Genomic DNA, 21651 nt, shown 5'->3' with positions numbered 1-21651 from the left:
TAAATGGAAATCTGTTAAAATGGTTTAGAAGCTACTTAAGTGATAGAAAACAAAGGGTGGTTATCAAGCAATCTTCTTCAAAACTTTGCAGTATTTCAGCTGGAGTTCCTCAAGGGTCGGTCCTTGGACCATTACTTTTTATAATATATATAAATGATATTGCAGAAAGACTTATTTCACTGTGCAGACTCTTTGCAGATGACACATCGTTCAGCTGTGCGGATCGTGTTGCTTTTCAGATAGAAACTGTGATAAATCATGATCTAGAACAGCTGAACGAATGGTCCAAAAAATGGTTAATGTCTTTTAATCCAGATAAAACAGAAATTATGTTATTTTCTAATGTTGAAACCCCAGAAATGAACTTTATATTCAATGATAAAAATATACCTATTACAAATATGCATAAACATTTAGGGGTTACATTTAGCAATGATGCTAAATGGAATGCCCACGTTGATAATATTATATCAAGCACGTCTAAACATATAAATATGCTAAGGAAGTTGAAATATAAACTGAGCAGGAAAAATTTAGAAAAACTCTTTTTAGTTTTTATAAGACCTTTATTTGAGTATGCGAGTGAGGTTTGGGATAATATTGGGGTAGGTTATGTCAATAAACTGGAGCAATTACAGCTCCAAGCTGCTAGGATAGTTACGGGCTTACCTATATTCACAAGCTCAAGGGCTATTTATGAAGAACTTGGATGGGAAACATTAGCTGAAAGAAGAGAGAGAAGAAAAATCCAAATGTTTTATAATATTCAAAATAATAATGTTCCAGAATATTTGTCAAATTTAATTCCCCAAAAATTACAAAGTATGACGGTTTATCCTCTACGCAATGGAAATAACATCATTATTCCATTCTGCAGACTAGCATTAACTAATGATTCTTTTATTCCATCAACCATACGTCTTTGGAATAATCTTGATGATTCAACTCGTGATGTGGAATCAATTAATAAATTTAAAACTGAACTAAAAAACCGTTACCCTCAGAGTAATATTTTTGTTCCGAAGCAATATGAATTTGGAAATCGAAAATTGAATATAATTCTCACCTTACTTCGATGTTTTGCATCATCCTTAAACTATGATCTATATAGGGTCAACATTATTTCTGACCCTTCCTGCCGCTGTGGTGTTAATCGTGAAGATTCCTACATGTATCATTTCTTTTTTAAATGTATATTATATTCAAACATACGAAATAAAATGTTTGAAAGTCTTCGCTGGCTTCCAAATGATTGTAAAATTAACATAGAACTACTTACCTCGGGTAGTTGTCTTCTTACTTTAGAGCAAAACCGAAACATTTTCAAAAATGTCTTTGAGTTTATTAAAAGTTCGGAAAGATTTCAAATTGTCTAGGTAGCAAACCATGATCGCACACACATCATCATCTAAGATTTCTTCTCCCTTTTTTTTGTCCTTTTTATTTTTTTTTAATTGTTTTTTTTTTTTTTTTTTATTATTATTATTTTTATTTTTTTTATTTTTTTTCTGTTTTCAAAATAATTTATTCATTTATATATTTTTATTTATTTTTTCTGTATTATTATTGTTTTCTTTTTCTTCAATCTCCAATTTTCCGTCTTTTGATCCATATTTATATATATATTTACTAAATTAGATATACCATTCTTTACATGCATGCTCATACATATATTTTTGTATTATATTGCTATAAATGTTAAATGGAGAAGACTTCATAAGTCTGTTTGACTTGTGTCTTATCCAATTTGTACTTTAACAAATAAAATATGTTTAAACTAAACTACGATAACAAAATTGTGTCCTGCATTTTTTTAAAGTTGTAATTTCTGTCCTCATTTTTATTTTATTTGGTCCTGGTTTTTTTGCCAAGTTGCTCATCCTGCCTTTTTTTCAATCGAAACTCATGTCCTGTATTTTTTAAATCAAAATTTCTGTCCTGCCTTGTTTTTTAAATTTCATCTAACCGGAACTTGTACAACCTTATCTAAAAAAATCTAATGATGAAACAAATGATTAAAGCTCTTTGACTGAAACAAATGTGTAATGCTCTTTGATAAAACAAATGTTTTAATCTCATAGGTTAAATTCGTTTACATGGTGTCAATAAGGGGGTATAAAAGCGTCAAAAGGGTGATATGAATAAAACAAAAAGTCATTTATATCACAGAAAACTATTTCTTGTAGGAAATTGTTGTTTAAAAACAAATTACATTTTTGCTTCGTATCACTAATTAATTCTTATCTGTCAAGTTCGTAATCCAGTCGTAGCTTTATTAGTTACGACAACAATTACATGAACCGTCAATGAATTGTAGTCTAGGCCTTTTATCTGCAATATAGTAATATGCATTTTCTACACAAAATGTAAAGCTCTGGATCGACTCAGTTTTGAAGAGACCAATAACTGTGATAGACTCATTTTTTAAAGATTAACAATAAATTATTAAAATCCTAATTAATGTACAAAAAAATTAACGAAAAACAAATATGTAACACGGCACCAAACGACAACCACTGAATTACAGGCTCTAGACTTGGGTACAGGCACATATGTAAGTAAAACGGGGTTAAACATGTTAGCGGAGTCCCAATCCTCCCCCCAAACTGGAACAGTGGGGTTATAGTACAATATAAGAACGAAATGTAAAAATCATTTGAAAAAGGCTTATCTGTAGATATTCGGTCCTTCATGTACCTTTTGGGAACCCGCAAATATATTTGCTTTTCTCTTTATTTTATAGCAACGTTATGTTACATTCTTATATATGACGTTTAAAACCAAGACGCAAATATAGGCTGATTAAGGAGGTTTGCTACACAGTTTTTAGACATTTTGTCAGATTTTCGCAATCCTCGGGTTTTACCCTTCAATGTGCCTCGAATTTTTTTGCCCATTAACTCCCTTTTTATTCATATTTTCATAACATATATTTAAATAATCCATTTTTCAAAATCTTATAAAATCCTTGTTAATTTTCATAGTTGTTTTAAATAGATTGTGGCCAATGTAAAATGCATGAAAAGTCTAGAGAAAATTGTTTCCCGCCGAATTTTCAACGACTTATGTCTCGAAAACATGCACACGGACCGTCCATTTTTTTCAGCTTTTATAGTTTCTTTAATTGTATACTATCAATTTATAACAGTCTTTTAAAAAGCTTGTTATTTTAAAATAGAGTAGCAATCATCCTTAAGTTTAACTTGGGTTAATTAAACTAAATCGATTTGTGTGGGACTTGACGTGCTTAATTATCTAAATAACATTTAATTGATTGATATACATGTAGATCGTTACTCATCTAGTGTTGACTGGTTATACAAGTTCCTGACCTGTGAAGTGGAGCTGTAGGAGACTTTATTATATTTGTTTGACTGTCTACCGGGTGGTCTTGTCTGTCTGTCTGTCTGTCTGTCTGTCTGTCTGTCTGTCTGTCTGGTCATGTCTGTCTGTCTGATTGGTGGTCTAGTCTGGTTGTCTTGTCTATCTGGTGGTCTTGTATGTCTGTCTATCTGGCGATCTTGTCTATCTGTCAGTTTATCTGGTGTTGGTGTCCGTCTGTCTGTTTATCTGGTGTTTCTGTCTGTCTGGTGGTCTTGTCTGTCTGTCTGTCTGTCTGTCTGACTGTCTGTCTGTCTGTCTGTCTGTCTGTCTGTCTGTATGTCTGCCTGTGTCTCTTTGGTGGTCTTGTTTGTGTGTCTGTCTGGTGGTGTTTTTTTTATGTCGGTCTGTCTCTCTGATGGTCTTGTCGGTCTGATGGTCTTATCTGTCTTTCTGGTGGTATTGTCTGGCTGGCAAATGTCCATGATTAAATCCAGATTAAGTTCGAATATGTTTGGGTCTTATGAGTTTGACCGTGTTATTCTTTATATGTTGGATACAATCCACGAGCCTGTGTCCACACTTATTTCATTCGATATTTCATTAACGTGTTTGCAAAAAGTTCTTCCCCAAAAAAACCTTCGTTACTTATGTGTTCAACCTTACTGTAGATACTTGTTTAAAGAGATGTTTGGTACAATATAACCAGGAGATTGCCACTCAGATGTTCCGTTAATTTTCTTTCAAATTTTGACATCATAGAAGGAACGCACAATCTTTTTATTTGTTTAAAAATTTGGTGCGGAGGGGTATTTTATTTCGTACAGACAATTTGATGAAGTATATATGAAGCATAAAGAATAAAACTTTTAAAAAATCCTTTGTTTAACCAAAAAAGATGAATGGTCGATATCTAACAATATAAACAATCAGATAACTAACTACAAGGGGGAGAAATGTTGATTTTAAGCAACTATTGGTTACCGTATGACCTTCATTATTGAGCTGAAGTCCAGACCCAGGGCTCAATTTCAGATTGCCTTAATTATGTACTGACGACAATAAACAAACAAGAACTATCTTGAAATAAGATATACGACACATGTATAATGATTATGTTGGCGTGAAGTTTTTATCAACCATAAATATTCATCTTTCGATTTTTTTATATAATTTCACACATGGTGATTCTGACTTGACAATAAGGTTTATCTGACGGGGTTAAAAAAATCTTCAAAATACTAGTTATGATAACTATACGCCAAACACAACTTTACGTCAAACACAACTTTAAATTAGAGATACAACCTATTTTGGTGTGAATATCGTGGATATCGTCAACAAAGTCAGATGATATTTGTATTTTGAGATTTTTTATTTCAATTATTATATTATAATAATAATATGCTTTGACTTATTTTATTAACCCTTGACATTTAAATAAAGTATAACAGATGTATAGCAGTGTCTCCAGTTATTGAATCCTAAACTGGATATCAGCTCTTTATACCTTCCTTTGCTTCCATTTATTACGATTATTTTTCTTGCGATTTAATGGTTAATAATTTTAAGTTACCAGAATCATTAAATACTAAAAAAAATCTACACTGCTTTTTCAAGTTTAAGACGTGCATGCTAGCTTAAAGATCGACTAATTGTGCACTGACGAAATCTCTTTTTTGGAAAAGGAATTAAAACGAGAAAACAAACATGTGCAAACCAAACACAAATATTATAAGCTGCAATTTAGTCAAGCACTGAGAAGCATATGACCGAGCAAAAATTATGGCGGTGGACAAACATGTTTACCGACTCAGAACTCTCTCATAAGTTTAGAAAGCGATGCAACAGCAGTCGGTAAAAATCAGTTTAAAAAGACAGTTGCAACAACTCACAATACATAACTCGTAAGAAATAGTCTAAGCTATGACATAGATTAACGATCTGAGATAATAAAGTCCGGGATGACTACGTATGAAAAAAATGAAAGACGAAAACATTTCAAAAAAGACAACACCAGACCACAAAGCAGAATTAATGGCATTGGGCTGTATCTGTTTTTTGATCGGTTTGTTTCTATCAAACACGTACAGTATCAACCAACAAAAGATTGTTTAATTGTCCAATGTATTCATGATTCCCTAACTGAAAATAAACGTTTTCCACTAATGTTGTCTTAATTCAAATATCCTAATTAGATTAAGGAAAAATATGAAGATAAAGGCGAAATTATGGCTGAATGCATTCAGGAAAAAGGGAGACAATTCAATCTCAAATATAGTCTTAATTGTGATTTCTTACGTATACTTTATGTATGACGTTAGTAAAGTCAGATATCGAGAATTCTCTAATAAGTATTGTTTATAAGTTACATAACATTTGGTTAAGGCAATTTAGGCCGTGTTCACATTGACCTAAAGCCGGTGTTGTGTTAGTGTAACTCACACGTAAACTAAACACAATTGCGTTCCCATTGATAAAACTCAATGTTTACATGTAGTGTAAATCATGTTTTACCTACACACAGTCGATAGTCAATGTAGGCCTTGTGTAGGTTAAGTGTACACAAAACTAGGCATTAAGGGCATTAGTTTTATCGTGTATATATTTAAGGAGGAAACTATTTTTGAGTAAAATTGATATTTTTGATAATTATTAGTTGAAACTATTTTTGAGTAAAATTGATATTTTTGATAATTATTAGTTGTCCAAATTTGACAGATTTTTTTTGTTAGAAAAAATTAACGTACTTTATTAACCCCTAATCAAGACTCAAAGCAGCATAATTGCCGAACCCATAAGGCAGCAACCAATTGATTTTCGGTGTGTGTGTGGGGGTTGGGGGGGGGGGGGGGGGCTATTATAGTCGAGTATAAAACATAAAGGCAAGGGGGTGGGGTGGTGAGCTATGGATTTTGTTTTGGAAACAAAAAATGTTTCCAGTTTTAATCATACGTTTTTTGATTGAGTTAAGTCTGCCAATTGATATTTTATCGTATGTTTTTCTATGTTGTGATGTTATGCTATTGTTTCAGAAAAAGGGAGAAGGTTTGGGCCCATTAAAACGTTTAATCCCGCTGCAAATGTTTGCACCTGTCCTAAGTCAGGAATCTGATGTACAGTAGTTGTCGTTTGTTTATGTAATATATACGTGTTTCTCGTTTCTCGTTTTGTTTATATAGATTAGACCGTTGGTTTTCCCGTTTGAATGGTTTTACACTAGTAATTTTGGGGCCCTTTATAGCTTGTTGTTCGGTGTGAGCCAAGGCTCCGTGTTGAAGGCCGTACTTTAACCTATAATGGTTTAATATTTAAATTGTTATTTGGATGGAGAGTTGTCTCATTGGCACTCACACCACATCTTCCTATATCTATTTTGCCCTGAAATTTTTTTTGTTTGTTTCACCCTAAGCTGCCACTATATATAATGCTAAAATTGATTTCGACTTGTCACCAAAATTTGTCCTGAAAAAAATCAATAGCTCACGCCCCCCCCCCCTTCCACAAAAAATGAAGTAAATAGTTGCTGCCTAATTCATTTGAAAAGGTCTTCCCGAATCGACTTGACGTACACAGAAATATTCGCCACTGGTTTTTACTCAAAAAACGATTCACGCATAAATGCATGACTGAAAAAAGTGTGAGGTAAATGATATGTTTGTCTAGTATCTCAGTTCCGTTAAAAAACACGTAAAATAAATTAAAAAAACGTTACCCTATTCCTTTACCAAATACTCCTCGGAGAAGAAATACCATTTGAGACAAACAGAAAAAATAAAAATGTAGTGATCCCTAACATCTCAATCCTTTTTTTTTTGGCTGTAAGCACGCTGTTGCAACTAACGTTTTCTAATGCGTTATCCAGACATCTCTAGTGTATTCAAACTACTGCAAATTATATAAAAATGGCTTTCATAAAGTAACAACCACTTAACTTAAAAAAAGGGTGAGGGTTATTTTTTTTTATCTGAGTCAGATTTTTTTTCGCGCGTACGTTTTTATTCCTTTTTTTCCGATGCTGGTAATCAAATACTTTTTCTTCAATATTTAACACTATAAGAAAATTAACGGTACCAATGTTCTTGCACCAGATGCGCATATAATGTATGGGGAAACTCTTGATTCAGAATAATTTTTTTTATCATCTGCATGAACATTTTTTTTTTATCAATTTGGGGATCGGAATATTTCCATTTGAAGTCAAATGGTTGTTCCCTTACCGCTAGAAAAATTTTCCAAAAATTTTGAATTCAGTTCTACGTAATGAACATTTAAATGACATATAGTTTACAAGTGGGAACAAATCTTATGTACAGGTAGCTTAACAAGGTGTATAGATGTGATCAAATGTAATGTGAAACCAGTGTACACTACACTAAACTAATTGTAAACATGTTTACTCTACACGGCGTTTGGTGTGAACACGGCCTTAGACTAAAGTAAAAAATAGAAAAAAAAAACTTTTTTTTCATTTGTATAGGGGCATAACTCTAAAATGGTAAGAATGTCAGACGAAACTAAAATTCAAACTTGATCCGTTTTTTTTTGGTTGTATTTAGCATTGTTTATAAGTTTCATAACATTTGGTCTAGACAAACTAAAGTTTATAGCGAACAGAAACGAAAAAAAATCAGCATTTTTTTTAAAAGGAGCATGGTTAAGGTGACCACACCATAATTCAAACTTGGTCTGTGTTTTGTAATAATAGGCAGTGTGTATATGTTTCATACAATTTGATTGGGGCAAACTAAAGTAAGAGAATGGAAACGAAAAATTCAGCTATAGTTTTCCAATTGTAAAAGATATAATAAAAGACCAACACAGGCTAAAGGTCCCGACTTCGGTCAGACACAAAAAGGCGGCTGGTTAAAGCCGGTTTTATACACGCCCATCATTTCCCCATCAACTCTAGCCAATGTAGACATATGTTATTTTAACGTCCACAATTTTGGGTGTCATTGTCAAAGAATAAATTTTGAGGTCCCTAACGAATATTACCCGGCTCTACAGCTGCCATAAAAAGTTTACTGTAAACGAAACTTGCAGAAGGGGTCTTTTACAAATATGTACCATGATAGCTTGGTTGCTGTATCTTCCTTTACGTTTAATATGACGGTGCTAGCTATGAAATTCAATTATGATTAAACTGCAAGCTCTCCGCTGTATCTCAAAAGGCTATCTGCTATTTCAGAAAATCTAATAGTAGTGATTATCAATCCATTTTATTTTTACGAAGAGATAAAAACAACAAAAGTAATCAACAATACTGTATACAATTCTATATGCAATCATCATTCCAAAAAAACAGTTACACCAAAAAAATAGTTTCGTTTCCACAGTTTTACGCAATTCGACTTTTGTAACTCACAACTCGACTTTCTCAAGATCGGAACTGGACTTTCTTAACTCGCAACTCGGCTTTCTTAACTCGCAACTCGACTTTTGTAACTCGCAACTCGACTTTTGTAATTCGCAAATCGACTTTCTTAACTCGTTCCAACTCGCAACTCAACTTTCTTAATTGAAGGTGCACTAGCTGTCAAATTCATGGTCACCGATTTGACTCAAATTCTCATATTTGATTTATAACAATGTAAAACATTTATCCAAACTACCAAAAGTCCAAAATAAACAGTTCACAGAGCATGGGGTAGAGAATATGTTAGTTCGTTTCGTGTGAATTTTAGTCCAGACACCATCTAATTATCTATCGATTTGACCTCAGATGACCATATAAGCAATGTAAATGTTCCGGACCATATGAGTATTTGGACCATACGCGTATGGTCCGACCGTACGCGTATGGTCGGACCATATGAGTATAATACGAGTATAATACGCGTTTGGTTAATGAGTATTTGGACCATAAAGGTAATTTTTTTTAAATTACATTATAAAAGTTTATATAGTAGAAAAACTTTATTTACCAAAAAAATAATGATGGTTAAATGACTATGTATTATTCTTATAATTCAAATACTTCGTAAAAAATAAATATTGATGCTATAGTGTTCATCGCTTATTACATTCTTGCATGTTACTTTCCAGAGACTTCTTGTGTAACAGTTCAATAAGAAATTTTTGGAATTTTTTTTTTAGTCGCCATTCACTCGTAATAACAAATCGGTAATGACCATTGATAATGACCATCGGTGTAAAATGCTTTTATTATTGTTTTGACAAGTAAGAACAATTAACTATGTAAAACTTTTAATTTTTATTTATGAAATTAACTATTCTTTTTATTATAATATAAATTAATCAAACTACCTATATGATAGCGTCTTTTTAAATGATAATCATATTATATGACGAGTTTAAAGATATTAAAAGTAACTGTAAAAGAGTGTTCATTACCCCGACCATACGCGTACGGTCGGACCCTACGAGTATATAACCATATGGTCATGACCATACGCGTATGGTCCAAATACTCATATGGTCCGGAACATAAACATAAATAAAGGTATGAATAGATTAAACCAACACGTGCAATTTGATTTTTATAGGTATAATGTTTGATTTTATTTTATAGATTAAACATGTATGTTTCTCATTGTTTTAACCGTATAAGAATGATTTTATGTTGATCGAATAAGTAATCAGATGGTTTACCGTAGTTTCACTTTCATTGTTGACACTCTTTTTCTTTAAAAATAACCAGTACAAGTTTAATGCATGCGTTGTCAATATCTAGCTAGGGGTTAAACTGAAGTTCACACGGATACGGATTTAATGAGGTCGACTGATTCACTTGCAAGTGAACTAGAAAATATCAATGTTTCTTCGCTTAATTTGACAAAATTGAACTATTTTGGCTGCTAAAAGCGAATTATTATATTTCACTTTCATTATTGATTTAACAAAAAAAATCTGACTTTAGATTTTTTATATATCTCGTAGCTAGTACCCCTTTAACTCTTATTGTGCCTACACATAGTAAACAATTTTACAATACCCGACTTTCATCATCGGATAATTGTATTGTCACTAAATCAAATACAGAATTGTACAAATCAAGTTTTTCTTTTAGTGGTCCAAAAGTGTGGAATTAATTATCCAGTGAAATTAAAAAATCAAAGAGTATATCTGCTTTCAAATACTCCTTCCAGTCGGAAAGCCAGTTAAAATAGAACAAAATAATAGAAGCTCTTTGTTAGAGAAGGCGATACATGCTTACTGTAATGTTTACTATAGTAACAAAATTTTAAAATGTAAATAGAACTGAATAAAACGCAATTTTCTCCTCAATAACGAAGTGTTTTATTTTAAAAACACCATTTGCATAAGTTTTCAATTTATCTGTTACTTAAGAATTGAATGCTGCTTTTTGTAAATTTATTGGGGTGTAAAAGCGTTGACTGAAGTACATTTCGTATGAAGCGCGGAAGCGCTTCAGACTAAAAATGTGCACACGGTCAACGCTTTTACAACCCTATTAAGTTACAAAAAGGAGCATTCCATCCTTATAATTACATTGTATGCCCCACCTACGATAGTAGAGGGGCATTATGTTTTCTGGTCTGTGCGTCTGTTCGTCCGTCCGTCTGTCCCGCTTCAGGTTAAAGTTTTTGGTCAAGGTAGTTTTTGATGAAGTTGAAGTCCAATCAACTTCAAACTCAGTACACATGTTCCCTATGCTATGATCTTTCTAATTTTAATGCCAAGTTAGAGTTTTTATCCCAATGTCACGGTCTACTGAACATAGAAAAATGATAGTGCGAGTAGGGCATTCGTGTTCTGAGGACACATTCTTGTTTTTAGCTAGCATCATGAACACAAGATTTTTATCAAGTTTTCATTTAATTCACATGTGCACTTCATTTTGGGACCTCGTGTCATCATAAATGATAAATTTTATTGTGTAGTGCAATTGTTTCAGGAATAGCACAATTTTTTAGTGTTTTAAAAAATGATTTTACCTTGTTGCCGCGTATTATTTGAGAAACATTCAATGTTTCTCAAATAATGCGAATTTTCTGTATAAAGTCAATAATTATGTTGACTTTTGAAGCCCAAACTTTCTACAGCCTTAAATACGCAAATAAAAGATCCAAAAACTATACCAATACAGAACCACATGTTTATTTAATTATAGCAAATCTTTTGGTTTACGAATTTTTATTTCATGAATGGCTATTATTTATTTTGAATTTATTGAACCATAAATCTAGTTTTTGACTCTTCACATTAAGTAATCCGCGAAGCGCATTATGCAAAATGTGATTAGTCAAAAAATAGTTTAATGGTTCAATAAAATCAAAATAAATTATTGCCATTCATTATAAATAAATTTCTATCAAAAATAAGGCTCAAAGAACTTTTTATAGTATTTATCTTGACAATAACAACGTACACACATGTCGGCGTATGAATACACAACGTCATAGTAGGCGTGTCGCCATCAAATTTTACAACATTGAAAATAAAACTAATAATTTTAACCAATCAGAAGACAGTATAAATACACAAAATTTATTTATTCGTTATTGCAAAATAATGAACTTAAAATATCTGTCATTTTCTCCCTACCGAGATTATCCCTATTACTTTTTTTGATGTGGATTATATATAATTATCTTTATTTCTCAACAAACCAAATTACAATGGTATAGAGATACACACAATAATTACATAGTGTATATGTACAGACATACAAAAATTATACGAAAGCAAGAGAAGGTACATATCTTATATTACGATATACATATTAAACTAAAAGATATCAAGTACATGAATTACCCAGGAGAGCCTAAATGAATATTTACAAGTCTTATATATTTGCACAAGTTATTAAGATCAGAAAGATTTTTACTATTCATCAGTTCATTAAATTTCAATGCATTTGGTTGATTTCTATATATTTTTTTCTCAAAAACTGTTAACGATCATCATTGAATACAGAACACATAAAAATATAATGAAATTCATCTCCGATGTCATCAGAATTACAAAGTAAGCATTTTCTATTTTCTCTAACAACGTTTTGCCATCTACCAGTCTCAATAGGAAATCTATGACTTTCTGTTCTCAATCTATATAATGTAATAATATTTCTATCATCTAAATGTTTAAAATAATATTCAAATTCACAGTTGTCTTTATACATACGGTAGTTTATAGCTTTTGGCGATTCTTGCACGTTAGTGTGCCATTTCTGTTTAAATTGATCAACAAGATTTTGTTTAACAATAGTATATAGCCATGTATCGTTTACAAAATATTAGGTATCCCACACAAATGATAAACCAGATTCATCAAGAATGGATTTAACATGTTTCAACCAAGTAATATCATTTTCATATTTATACAATGAGTACTTGTATAGTATTGCAGGAAGTTTTTCTTGTTTTCCAGACAACAATTTAGTCCAGTAGTTAATTAAACGGAGTTTTATATCAATCTCCAAAGGATATCTGCCCAATTCTCCGTATATCACGAAATTAGGTGTAGAATTTTTAACCTTAAGCAAAAGTTTGCAGAATTTCATATGAACCCTTTCTATAACCGAATTATTACCAAAACCCCAGACTTCACTCCCATAAATTAAAATAGGTTTAACAATCTTATTAAATAATTCAATTTGACATTCAATAGAAAGATTGTGCAATCTGCCTTTTTTGATAACGTCGTACATAGCACACATTGCTTTATTTGCTTGTGCTTTTTTAGCCTTTAAAAAACTTCCTGTTCTACTGAATAAGACACCTAGATAAGTAAACTCGTTAACAATTTCTAGTACAATATCTTCACAATTAAACTTAATATTATTAGTAAAATACAATTTTTCTTTTTTGTACATTCACTTTCAGTTTCCACAATTTACAGTATTCAGATAAAGTATCCAGTTGCTTTTGTAAGTCAACCTGAGACTCTGATAACAAGACTGTATCGTCTGCTTATAATATAATAGAAAGTTTAAGATAACAATCTAGTTCAGTTTCTAATTCATCTGAAAGAGATTTCAAACCATCTATGTTCTTTTCTATTAGAAAATCTTCTAGATCATTTACATATAAAGAAAAAAGTATAGGAGATAAATTTTTCCCTTGCCTTCAACATTACATGGGAAAAATTCAGAATATTCATTACTATAAAAAATTCTAGATTTTATGTTACTGTACATATTTGTAATAGTATTAAACATTTTACCATTCACAGAGTATTAAAGTAATTTTGACCAAAGTCCTGCATGCCAAACAGTATCAAAGGTCTTTGCAAAATCAATAAAGGCACAATAAAGTTTTTTCTTTTTCTGTTTTAACAGTTCAAATAATAGATGAAGTACAAAAATGCTATCGGTCATTGTTATTAATTCGTAGGCAAGTTGATTGGATTAACTTGTTATTAGTTTACCTTCAAACTTGTTTATACTTTTCATACATAACTATTGATAATAAGAACGTGCATACATGTGCCTGGTAACTAAAATGACCTTCAAACTGGACACTGGACGAGTCAATATTATGTTTTATCAATGGAAGTTAAGGTATGAAAGGTAAGAATTGCCACTTCTTCTATTATCACAAAATTTTCCGAATACAAAGTTGAAAGATTATTTTTTAAAAGCCTATTGTAAAGACAAAAGAGAAAATTTACAAATAAGACGTTTTGTTCCATTAAACAAGTCATTTTCTTAAGAGAAATGCCGAAATAAATTTTACGCACGGTTACGACAGGTAAAATAATTATTTATCATAACCCAAAAAAGAATTTTTCAGTCTCATTGGAATATATTAATTACAATTAATCCAAAACTTAAGTTGTAAGCAAATGAAGTCAAAATATGTCTGATCTGCCTATTTTTGGACATTAAAAGTCAATACGATCTTTTTAAAGTCAATTTTGTCTACCTCACAAAATCTTGTTAGGCACAGTGACTATAGTTTAGCAATTAGATTTTACAAAGGTTACTTTTATCTATAAATAGTCGAACCTTCTGGAGTAAACAACAACGTTAAACGACATATTTATATACTACTTCATAACGTGTGACCTCATGTGTGTGGTAAAATTTGTTGATTGATGCACGTGGCTATTCTAGTAAATGAATTAATCTACAACGCGAGAGCACTTTCCATTTTCATCAGCTAAGAGTCGACTATAGCCCTTTTTGAGAGGCTAATGCTTGTATACTAATGATCTTAATTATTTTACCAAACTAGGGCACAATAAACCTTCATAGGGATATCTAGATTGGACATTTTTAAGGGGATCCACAGAACTCCGTGTCCTGATCTGCAGTTGCTGCTGTTAGTGTAATGTAAAAGTGTGATGTTGACTTCAAAAGTAAGATATTTATCAGTAATATACAGAATTCAAAAGTATATATATTTGTGTATAAAATACTTGTATATAAATTACACGGTTTTTAAATACTGATAATAAAATCCATGTTATACCAATAACAATAATATATATATATTGCACCTGTCCTAAGTCAGGAATCTGATGTACAGTAGTTGTCGTTTGTTTATGTAATATATACGTGTTTCTCGTTTCTCGTTTTGTTTATATAGATTAGACCGTTGGTTTTCCCGTTTGAATGGTTTTACACTAGTAATTTTGGGGCCCTTTATAGCTTGTTGTTCGGTGTGAGCCAAGGCTCCGTGTTGAAGGCCGTACTTTAACCTATAATGGTTTAATTTTTAAATTGTTATTTGGATGGAGAGTTGTCTCATTGGCACTCACACCACATTTTCCTATATCTATCGATCTAATTTAAGGGTAAAATTGGTATAAACGTATTAGAAAAATTTTCTTGTTCTAGTTTATCATGGAGAATGCAATGATAAATAATAAATTACAAAAATTCCTTAATCTCACCATTGCACATGTCAGAAATGCGAAATATGTTGACTCATCTTTAAAATTCCTTAGTAATAACCCTGATTGGGAAGGTTACCGTAGTATTTGATTATTTTACGAAAATTGTACCCTAAATTTTATTTTTAGATTGCAGCAACAGAATGAAGAATTCCAAGAGTCTAATACGATTTATTTAACAGGATTTTATCATTGAATCAACATCCTACAAGAATACAGTGTTGTATTTTCAAAGAGACCGAAAGAAGCTGTAATAACTTGCCATGAGTATATTTTACCAACCAGAAGCTCGCTCATAATAATATACAATTTAAATTAAAATTATTTTGTGAACATTAAAGATAAAGTCTCAAAAGAGCAAATTTAGTTTTAAATGAAACATTAAAGTACAAAACATTTAAATAAAAATAATTTTTACAATCTTTTAGTCCTTTCAATATTGTGGGACATGTAGAAAGTTTATGCTTTGACCATTTATGTAGCTCCATATAGGGGACTGGATCCATACCCCCTAAAAGAAAACTCCTTCGAATCCGACAGCAATCAATCGATAAAAAACACCAAACAAAAATCTAAAGGGAAACATGCCATTCGTACACTTGATACATGTAGCATGCTCTCCATTGTGAATCAAAACTAAATTAACAAAGATTTTTTTCTGTTTTTTTAACATGAGAAGGTTCCTACCTTGGTGCAGGCGTTTGAATAGATTATTTTTAGAATACTAAGTTGATAAAAGGATTAGAAAAAAAATCATAGAAGAATGAACATCTTTCGTTCTGTCTTGAGCAAGTTAGACTCTTTTCCCTGAGTAATTTGTTTCAAAGTTGATCAACAAATACAGCTAAATTCCAGGATGCGAGTCATCGATGTACATGACATTGCTTGTCTTCTTGCTTTATTGTCGCGTCTGTGACATGCGAAAGATACAAATAACAGTCCTACGGAGTTAGCTATTTGTATTAAGCTTGATATTTCATATGGTAATTGACTTGAATCGGAGTCTTCATACCTTGTGTACAGATGGCTTATTCATGTATAACGAAACTCTGTATTGTGTCTGTTGGCCTTGACCTCATTTTCATTGTCAAGCAATTGCTTGAAAACATATTTCTATTTTTGTTATGTTAATTTCTCACTTACCTATTAGTGAACTACCGAATTGGACTATTTACCGGGTTTGTAATAACACGGGAAACATGATGGGTACTACATTTATATGTGGAGCAGGATCTGCATACCCTTCAGGAGCACCCGAGATCAAACCCATGGTGGGGTTCGTGTTGCTTAGTCATTAGTATTTTATGTGTCTGGTGTACTATTATTTGTTTAATTTGCACAGGTCATTGGTCAATGTTAAATTTTGTTTTATGTCTATTTCTTTAAGTAATAGATAAAACTAGATCTAGTGTATGAAATGATTTTATGATATAAATATCTTGTCTAGCAGGGTTCATCTGACGAGTCACCTTGACTTTGTTTTTTTATGGTTCATTGGTCAATATGTAATTTTCATGGTTTTGTCTGTTTCTTGTTTAAGATAAGCAATAGCAAAACTATATTACGTGTGAGTAATGATTGTCAGCTATACATGTCTTTTTGGCTTAAATTGGTTTATCTCACATGATCGACTTTTTTCTAATTTTTTTTGTTTATTTATCACTAAAATTCAAACGACTGTGGTTTATCTCACATTGACTTCATTTCCATGGATCTTTGACAATGTGTGGTGTATGTGACACTTGTACTAAAACTCTATCATTGGAATTTCAGCATAAAATAATTCGTGAATAGAAAAGCAGGCGAGACGATTCAGCTTGAGCATTCTTGTTACATCTTATGTTATAAGTTATATTTGAGACATTATTGGTTAGAGCTTACAAGACTGAATGATTGTTGAGGACCAAGAAATTTTAAACAACAAGAAAGAAATAAAGAAAGGTTGTATAAAACATGCTCACTACCAAAAAGGAAACATATTTACTTTCTATAATATTATCTAAAATGTGTTCAGATAGAGTAAGGGAGCTACCATTTGATTTTTATGGGGAGGGGGGGGGGGGGGGGGGCCTAGGATGACAAATTTTGTCCTGCATTTTATTTAGTTGTAATCTCTGTCCTGCCTTTTTATTTTTCACTCTATCCAGTTCTGCTTTTTTTTTTTTTTTAGTTTATCCTGACTATTTTTTACACAAATTGTCATCCTGATTTTTTTTTCAAGTGTCTCATCCTGATTTTTGTTTTACTCAAAACTTCTGTTCTGCCTATTTTTTTCAAATTTCATCCTAGCCCCCCCCCCCCCCCCCCCCCCCATAAGAATCAAATGGTAGCTCCCTAACTGTTAAATTCATGTGAAGGCTCGATTCGTGTTCATTTCCAATAAAAAAAAAATCATGTGATGGGTCGATTCACTTTGATTTCATAGGTAAAAAATTTGTCTGTAGTTCAGATAATTCTTTTACACTAACCGTGATTTTGAAAGTGCTTAAGGTCAAGGACAAACAAATGCAGTTTTTTGCAATTGAACACTCTTTTACTTCTAATGTAAAAGATGCAGAAAACCGAATTAGACTCCATATAGTAATAGACTGAAATATCTTTGGTTGAATGGTTACTGTTTCGTGAGAATTTAACTAACATTTCTTTTTGTATTTTAATTAAGAATATGTATTTTAATTGGATTCTGCATGCCATACTACCCTAAAAATTAGTCCAGCGTTTCATTCAAAATCTACTACTGTTAAAATTCTTATGCTATATTAAAACCACACAAAGAACAATAAGAAGCAAAGTTCTATTTTCTTGCCGTTGAATAGAAAATATCGATGTTGGTCAAAATAAGGAATGTGGTTATAATTTTCAATGACACAACTATAATTCACCAAAGTTTTAGTTAGATATACGCAATTGTACGGCCTTGATAGAGTGAGTAAAAGTCGCTATAAAAGGTTGTGAAAACATGTGAAATATGAATATGAAACAATTCATCTGAGAATTTTAACTGCCTAATGTATAACAAAACAATTTACAAACATCAAATATGACCGAAATGAACCAACCACAACCACTAGACTATAGGTTCCTAACTTGGTCCAAGGTTCATGTTATAAAAATGTCTTGAAACGTGTGCTTATTCTTTCAAATTACTTTGACATTATTACTGATAACAAACTGTCATGGTATCAGAAGGATCTTTTCTTTCTATAGGAGAAACGTGAACTATATTAAAGACTTCTTGTATGGTGTTGACTGCTTAATATTGAAGAACTACATATTGGTGACGTCTGTTTGATGGTTTTGTATTTGTTGCTTATGTGATCGAATTTTACTGTCTATATGACAGCTCCGTTTCCGTCTTTCACATGAATCAACAATAAAAATATAATTGCTCATGGAAAGCTGTAAAAGTCTACTTGATAACTAGTGAAACTAATCGTAAGGAGAAAAAAACACTGATCTACGCCAAAAACATTGAATAACACAAATTATGACATACAACAAATAACGACAATCAAAAATGAGAAGCCGTGGCTTGAAACAGTCACATAAAGATCATCAAAAGAATCCTCTTCAATGTGTTGATATGAAAGAATACATAAAGCCATGGAGTTTTAAAATAGAATACTTGTTTTTATCCCAAACCAACTTAATGTGATACTTGTTGATGATTGATTGTTGATTGCTTTATGTCATGTGGCAAATATTTCACGAAGGTTCAGGACGAGAACAAATTAACAATAAATACAACAGGTAATAGTAGGTCTTGTAATAATAGAGGCCCACCAGGATGATGATCGGGAGGAATTTCGACTTCCACTGGAAAAAAAGGTATATTAGATAGGGACAGAAATTTTGCCATGCAACAGGAAGAGTTGTTGCAAGGGTTCTCAACGTGAAGAGATCTTGTCACTCTCTTTACACAATGCATTGGATTTAACCTCTCCATATGCATTCTAACAGGACGTAGTTGCAAACTTGATACATCTTGCACAGCCAGACAGACGCCCCACTTTGGGAAGCTTTTTACTGCCGGTCGGAACAGGACCAAGTGACCATATTTCTATTCCCAACTCACCCTTGTGGCTTATGATGTTTGTGATAGCATAAAGGAGTTTTTTTATTAGGTCTTGAATTTGACTTCAACTTTCTGAACTTAAAAATGATTGAATTTTCAGTACTATAAAATGACTGAAATTTTCAGTACTGAAAAATGAATGAGTTTTTAGTACTGGAAAATGACTGAAATTTTCAGTACTGAAAAATGACTGAAATTTTCAGTACTGAAAAAAGACTGAAATTTTCAGTACTGAAAAAAGACTGAAATTTTCAGTACTGAAAAATGACTGAAATTTTCAGTACTGAAAAAAGACTGAAATTTTCAGTACTGAAAAAAGACTGAAATTTTCAGTACTGAAAAATGACTGAAATTTTCAGTACTGAAAAATGACTGAAATTTTCAGTACTGAAAAATGACTGAAATTTTCAGTACTGAAAAAGACTGAAATTTTCAGTACTGTTTACAGCTTTTTCCCAACATTACTAAAACTTATATAAAAATTAATGTACTGATTAGTGATGTTTCCTAAAAGTACTGTTTATATAGCGGCATTTAATGTACTGTTTAGTGATGATTCCTAAAAGTACTGTTTATATAGTGGCATTTAATGTACTGATTAGTGATGTTTTCTAAAAGTACTGTTAATATAGCGGCATTTAATGTACATGTAAATGCTAGTCAAATTGTTGGTAGTGTATCATTAACGGGAACAATTGTTAATTCGTATCTTAATCTTGAGAATGTATCTAGCGTAAATACTCTCATACTTGTCCCACCTGTTTGATTTTAATGCAGTAATTACGGTTTGCAGATCTTTATCTTTTTGTGTACTTTCAGCTATCTCATTAAGGGTCATTGCCTTCGGCGCAGCGTTGTCAGTTAAGTATCGGACATATTCTTCAGCTAATTGAGAATGTTTACATGCGATTGATGTATTCGGTGTCGGATGTCTTGATAAATAATCAGCTGCGTTCACCTTTCCTGGTTTATACTGTACTTTGAAATTATATCCCTGTAATCTTAATCTTCATCTTTCAATGCGTGCTGGTGTTTTTGCCTTTGGACTGTTGAATATAGTTTCAAGCGGTTGGTGATCGGATACCAATGTAAATGATTGTCCGTACAAATAAAGGTGAAAATGTTCAATTGCCCATACAATTGCTAATGCTTCCTTTTCTGTTTGCGAATAGCGTGTTTCAACGTCTGTCAATGATCGGCTTGCGTGTGCGATTATTTTTCCATTTTGTGTTAATAATCCAGCTAATCCAACGGGACTTGCATCTACTATCAACATTGTTTCTTTGTTGGGGTCAAAGTATGACATCACACGGTCAGCAACAAGTTCATTTTTTAGCTTGTCAAATGATTCCTGTTGTTCAGATGTCCATTCCCATTTAGAATCCTGCTTTGTTAATCTGCGGAGCGGTTCAGTTATAGTTGAGTAATTTGGAATAAAACGTCCAACATAATTAGTCATTGCTAAGAAACTACGAATTTCACCTACGTCTTTCGGTACTGTCGTGTTCCTGATAGCGCTTATTTTTCTTGGATCGGCTGATATGCCATCTGCACTGAAAATGTGACCATAGAATTCAAGTTTGTTCTTATTAAATTCACATTTTGCCTTATTCAATGTCAAGTTCTTCTCTTTAAGTCGTGCAAATAGTTTTTCCAATCGTTTATCGTGTTCGTCCTGGTTTCTTCCAAATACGATTATATCATCGGATATATTTCGGACTCCATCTAATCCTTCAAGTGCATTACTCAGTGTGTTTTGGAATAACTCTGCGGCTGATGAAACACCAAAACTGAGTCGTTTGTATCTACGTAATCCTACGTGTGTCGTGAAGGTTGTGATGTTCCGGGATTCTTCGTTTAACTCCAATTGATGATATCCACTTCGAAGGTCCATTTTCGAGAATACTTTAGATCCGTTTAAATCCAAGATCATATCATCGAGTGTTGGTGTAATATGACGTGAACGCAAAATAGCTTTGTTCGGTTCCCTCATATCCACGCATAATCGAATTTCGTTCTTGTTTTTCGGTTTAGGGGCCACAACTATCGGGGACACCCAAGGTGTTGGTCCATCCACCTTTTCTATTATATCCTGTTTTTCGAGTTTCTCGAGTTCTGCTTCTACCTGCTTTCGAATGTGAAACGGTATACGCCTATGTGGTTGAATTACAGGTTTTATACTTCCATCAATATGAATATTCACTTTTTCATCTTTTAATTTTCCAATTCCATTGAACACATCGCTATATTTATTGCATAATATTTCATGTTTATTTGCTACTGTCGAAATGACTGGCACTATGCTTAAGTCAACAGATGTATCATAGCATAATAAATTCCCGTATCTTCCTTTCATCACATACACCGGTGCGGTTGTTATTTTATGGTCAGTCTCTATTGTAGCGTGAAATTTTCCCATTAATTTCAAG

This window comes from Mytilus trossulus, chromosome 8, assembly GCF_036588685.1.
Source record: "Mytilus trossulus isolate FHL-02 chromosome 8, PNRI_Mtr1.1.1.hap1, whole genome shotgun sequence".
In the NCBI taxonomy this organism is placed as follows: domain Eukaryota; kingdom Metazoa; phylum Mollusca; class Bivalvia; order Mytilida; family Mytilidae; genus Mytilus; species Mytilus trossulus.
This window is presented reverse-complemented; position numbering follows the sequence as displayed.